This window comes from Elephas maximus, chromosome 3 (assembly GCF_024166365.1).
Source record: "Elephas maximus indicus isolate mEleMax1 chromosome 3, mEleMax1 primary haplotype, whole genome shotgun sequence".
NCBI classification, from domain to species: domain Eukaryota; kingdom Metazoa; phylum Chordata; class Mammalia; order Proboscidea; family Elephantidae; genus Elephas; species Elephas maximus.
The window spans coordinates 203037436-203043493 of NC_064821.1; the positions used below are offsets into that span (position 1 = coordinate 203037436).

Sequence of the window (6058 nt, forward strand, 5' to 3'; positions counted from 1 at the left end):
CTTCTGTTTCCATTCTTGAGCCCATAGGTCTTAAAAATTATCTGTATAAATGAACCAGCTATGACCGTTTTATTACCAGTGTCTCTGCAAGTCCCAGATGCTTAAATTATTTCTGTATGAGTGACAGGGGTGGGGAAAGTCAGCCAGCTGATAGGAGGAACCATTTACAGCACCAAAAAACCCAAAAACCAAACCTATTGCCATTGAGTTGATTCCAACTCATAACGACCCTATAGGACACAGTAGAACTGCCCCACAGGGTTTCTAAGTACAACCGGTGGATTCAAACTGCCAACCTTTTGGTTAGCAGCCATAGCTCTTAACCACTACACCAGCTGGGTTTCCATCTACAGCACAGGTTCCACCAAGTCCACCTATAACAAGGGGAAAAAAGGAAATAGACCTAGAAATTGATCACTGAATCAACTCTTTCTAGCTAGAGCTGGGTTAATTTTTTTGAAGCAAAGGCTTCATATCCTGACACCCAGCCTCATCCCAGGGAAACATATGGTTAGACCAAAACTTGGAGAAGACAGCCTACCTTGTCCCAGGTAAGGATTTTATGTGGGACCTAGATGTTATCCTCCTCTTTCTCCCCCTCCTCTTTGCTCTTGGGAAGAAAGACTGCTGTTCCTACAGTCTTCTCACAGCAGCATCCCAACTCTTCCTTCCCTCCACCCACATACCTTGGAACAACTCCACCCTGGAGTGAGAGAGACTGAAGGACTCCAAATTTCTGGGCAAACGTGTTTCATTCCATTCCTCTTCTCCTCCACGACTAACATTCAGTATGGCTGTGAGCAAAGGCAGCCCGTCTGTGCCTCACCACTGAATAAAATCAGGAGATTGCAGGGTAATTTTGAGAGGACATTGGAGCCCACAGATAAAATATTTTTAACCCTTAAAAGCAGTTATGAATCTCTTTTTTTACTCACTGGGAATAAACCCTATTCTTTATCCTGGCTGGTGCTACCCTTTTTCTTCCTAAATTGTCCTTAGTAAATGAAATTGCCATAATAAGGGTACAGGAAGGATTAGCTACTTTCTGGTCAGCTCTCTGGACACCTAGCAGCTGGTACAAAGGTACAGTTAGCAGTAGCTCCGTGAGTTGGAATCAGCTCCATGGCAACTGCCAACAGGCTTCCCTCACACGGCTACACGTTTGTAAAGAGAGGAGAAAAACAAAATCCCAACATACAAAACAAATCGAGAGGCCTGATAATTGTCAGGAGGAGGAAGAGGAAGCACGTGAATTCTCGTAGCAAAAAAGAAACCCCTGAAGAACTCCGATTAAAAATCTGCATCAGGTTGGTGATGTGGGTAACACGTGGGCTGCTTTTGTATTCCTAGTCTTAGGCGAGTCTCTATATTAATTTGTATTTCAGCCTGGGATTTACGGTAGGTAAAAAAAGAGAACTGAAGAAAGCCTGCAGGTTGAATATCTTCACCTAATAAAACACTAAACCAGAGAGGAAAAAAAAGTGGGAAGAAAATAGAATTGGTAAGAAGGTCTGGAGATCTTGGGAGGGAATTTTCGGGAAATTTGGGGAGAAAAGTTAAAGGTTAGGCAATGACAGCAGAGTAGGCTGCTCTAGGCAGTGGCCCCGCTGGGTGCAAAAGAGGAGACAGATGAGTGAAGAGATTCTTTATGATGCCAGTTCATTGACGGTCACACAGTGTAGCCATCTCTTTGGTACTTCTTAAAAAAAAAAAAAAAAGAATCTTATTATTTTTATCATTATTATTATGTTGTGGCACTGTGTGAAGATTAGCTAAGAGGTAACAGGCTTTATTTGGGGTATCTATACTTGAACAATTTCACGTGTGGTAGGTGATTCGAGCGGCATTCAAACCACAAACCTCATTGATCTCATTACTGTGTGTGTAGTTTTTTTAAATAAAATATATTTTTAAACTCTTTTTTTTCCACAGTGATCTTTTTAAGTCCACAACAGTAATCTTATTAAATTCGTTGCTTTATAAAACACCGCAGATGTCATAATTGCTAACATAAAAATTCACCAAACTGTAGTTAACTGGTGCAGTTTGCTGAGCATGTTGTATAAAGAAAAGGAAATGCCAAAACCCTGTTAGAGTTGTTTCATTGCAGCACAGGAGAACAAAGGAGATTTTGTTTCTCAGATATTTAAATCAAGCAAGTAAAACAGCTAAAGAGTTTCTCTCCCTCATCTGAAGGGCTCCATCGGCGCTCAAGAGCTTCTACAGTGTGTTACACAATTATGGAGACGTTAAAAAAAAAAAAGGAAGAAATTTTCTTTTTTTTTTTTTTTTTTTACTTTCTTCAGATTCAAAGTTAGGTTTTGGTCATTTAATTTTGAAGTATCAAACTAGTGGCTTTTCAGCAGTAGTTATCTTAATTCTGAAATAAACAGTCATTGCAATGTATTTTTTAAATCCTCAAGCTCAATGTGAAAACAAAGCAATTTTAATACTAGGTCCAGACCACACGATCTTGTTGCAAACTGCTTTTCTTGAGAAGTACTCATAGTTCTAGGGGGTGTGGGCGAGGCTGCGTTACTGAATGGTATTGGTAAATGCTAGGCACTTTTTTGACACGTTGAAAACTTTGTTTCCCATTTGGCGATTCTGCTGCTATGGAATCAGATAGCAACGATCACAACATTCTTAGGATTTTTTTAAAAAACTATTCTTCAGTAGCAACTGAGTTTCCAGATTTTAACCCCTTGAAGGCAAGATCTAAGTTTCCTCATTCTGACATTAGCACCTAAATGTCAAGGGGTTAAATTTCCAGCACAAAGAATTGTGGCATCTGGCAGAACTGAAAGGAAATCGTGGTGTGCAGTATGTTGAAGGAATTGTGGGCAACAGAAAGAAGACACTAGGAGAAGAGAAACCATAAGATGCAGCCTTCAGAATCTTGTAAATATATGCTCCGTCGTAACCATAGTGGGCCACACAGTCTTTTATGGTGACTTTAGTCTCCCTCTAAACCCACTAACCAAACCCACTGCCGCCGAGTTGATTCTGACTCATAGCGACCTTATAGGACAGAGTAGAACTGCCCCATAGAGTTCCCAAGGAGCGCCTGGCGGATTCGAACTGCCGACCCTTTGGTTACCAGCCGTAGCACTTAACCACTACGCCACCAGAGTTTCCAGTCTCCTTCCAGGAACCACAAATTTCTTCATTTTTCGACTTTGCTTTAATTTTCCTGCCTCTGTTTTTCACTGCAAAACACAATCAATGAATCAGTAATCTTTTTCAAATCATCAGTTTCCAAAGAAATTGCCTAACGTAGTGACTTTTCATATTGCATAATTTTATATTTTAGAAACTTCAAACTCTGTGACGTCATTGCTTGACAATGGGATAAGAGCATTGAATCCATAAACTGTGCTATTAACACCAAAATTCCTCTGCATAATGTGAGGCCTGACCCTTCCTGTCGTTCCTGTAGCCACAGTTTATCTGCTCATTGTCTTTTAGCAGTTTAGGTTCTTCCAACCTCTTTTTAATTTCTGTGGGTCTTCTGTTGCCATTCTTTCTCTTTGATCTACTATCCATGCTTTTTTATTTTCTCTAAAACCTTTATTTCTGGTTTTCCATCTCCTTCTTTCTTTTTATGATCATCGTCATCCCCATTTTCCTTGATACCCTGGTCGGTCCTTGCCTTCCCAGCTGGCCCCATGGGGGCAATTCTGCCTCACCCACACACAGGGCTCCACGGAGAATGTGTCCCAGTCCTCGGAGTCAGAGTTCCCCAAGCTGTGCAGCCATCCCTGACCAGTGTGAGCGCCTGGGAGGGAGAGGCTATGTGGGGGCCCAGGTGAGCGGCTGGATTTGCTCTCGGCAAGCATGGGGCAGGCTGGGACCATGACCGACTGTGCCCTGGTGCGGAGCCTCCTGGTGGCTGCGCAGGTTGGGGAGGCAACGTGGAACTCAGTGATTTTTAAGTTGATTATAAATGTTGCATGCGTAAGACGGGCCAGGGGTCTAATGAACCTTAGAAACCTGGCTAGAGGAAAAATAAATAAAATGAAGAGAAATGACTCTCCTGGATTCCTATTAGATTAACATAACCCAGGTGGTAGGCAGAATGCTAAGATAACCCCTCAAGATTCCTTGTTAGCTGCAGTCACCAAGTCAACCCAACTCATGGCAACCCCGTGTGCAACAGGATCAGACTGTTGTGATCTATAGGGTTTTCTTTTTTTTTTTTTTTATTGTGTTTTAGGTGAAAGTTTACAGAGCAAATTAGTTTCTCATTAAGCAGTTAATACACAAATTGTTTTGTGACATTGGTTGCCAACCCTGTGATGTGTCAACACTCTTCCCTTCTCCATGTGAGTTTCCTTTTTTCCGTTTGTTTAGTTTTCCTGTTCCTTCCTGCCTTCTCATCTTGGCTTTTGAGCTGGTGTGCCCATTTAGTCTTGTATACATGATTAAACTACTAAGCACATTCCTCACGTGTGTTATTGTTTGCCCTGTAACCAAAACTAAACCCACTCCCATCCAGTCGATTGTGATTGTTTTTTCTAATGTTGAACAATCCCTGCATACCTGGTATGAATTCTACTTGGTCATGGTGAGTTATTTTTTTGATACATTGTTGAATTCTATTGGCTAGAATTTTATGAGGATTTTAACATTTGTGCTCATGAGGGATATTGGTTCCTAAGTGTCTTTTTTTGTGGAGTCTTTACCTGGTTTTGGTATCAGTGTTATGCGGGCTTCATATAATTATTTTGGGAGTATTCTGTCCTTTTCTGTGCTCTGAAAGGCCTTTAGTAGTAGTGGTGTTAACTCTTCTCTGAAAGCTTCATAGAGTTCTCCAGTGAAACTGTCAGGGCCAGGGCTTTTTTTTTTTTTTTTTTTTTGCTGGAAGTTTTTTTAATTACCCGTTCAATCTCTTCTTTTCTTATAGGTTTATTTAGTTGTTCTACCTCTGTGTTAGTTTAGCTGGGGAGTGTGTTTCTAGGAATTTGTCCATTTCCTCTAGGTTTTCAAATTTGTTAGAGTACAATTTTTCATAGTATTCTGTTATAATTCTTTTAATTTCAGTTGGATCTGTTGTGATATTGCCTATCTCATTTCTTATTCAGGTTATTTGCTTCCTCTCCTGTTTTTCTTTTGTCAGTTTGGCCAATGGTTTATCGATTTCATTGGTCTTTTCAAAGAACCAGTTTCTGGTCTTATTAACTCCTTCAATTGTTTTCTGTTCTCTATTTCATTTAATTCTGCTCTAATTTTCATTATTTGCTTTCTTCTGCTGCCTGAGGACTTCTTTCGCTGCTCTCCTTCTATTTGCTCAAGTTGTAGGGTTAACATTTTGATTTTGGCCCTTTCTTCTTTTTGAATGTATGCATTTATTGCTATAAATTGACCTCTGAGCACTGCTTTTGCTGTGTCCCCTTTGGGTTCTGGTAGGATGTGTTTTCATTCTCATTTGATTCTGTGAATTTCTTTATTCTGTTCTTAATTTCTTCTATAACCCAGTAGTTTTTGAGCAAGGTGTTGTACAGGTTCCATGTGTTTGATTTTTTTCCTTGCTTTTTCTGTTTTGATTTCTACTTTTATGGCTTTATGATAAGAAACCATGCTTTGTAATGTTTCAATACTTTGGATTCTGTTAGGGCTTGCTTTATGGCCTAATATGGGGTCTTTTCTGGAGAATCTTCCATGTGTGTTGGAGAAGAAAGTATACTTGGCTTCTGCTGGGTGGAGTGTTCTGTATATGTCTATGAGGTCAAGTTGGTTGATTGTGGCATTTAGATCTTCCATATCTTTATTGAGCTTCTTTCTGGATGTTCTGTCCTTCACTGAAAGTGGTGTGTTGCAGTCTCTTACTATTATTATGGAGCTGTCTATCTCTCTTCTCAATGCCTTTAGAGTTTGTTTTATGTATTTTGGAGCCCTGCCATTAGGAGCGTAAATATTTATTATGGTTATATACTCATGGTATATTGACCCTTTAATCATTATATAGTGTCCTTCCTTATCCTTTGTGGTGGATTTTACTTTAAAGTCTGTTTTGTCAGAAATTAATATTGCCACTCCTGCTCTTTTTTGATTGTTG

At 40.0% G+C, this 6058-nt stretch overlaps 1 pseudogene; it reads right to left on the reverse strand.

The window, feature by feature from the left end:
- Positions 1–3119: 3119 nt before the first annotated feature.
- On the reverse strand, positions 3120–3857 carry LOC126071532 (eukaryotic translation initiation factor 3 subunit J-like; annotated as a pseudogene).
- Positions 3858–6058: the final 2201 nt, after the last annotated feature.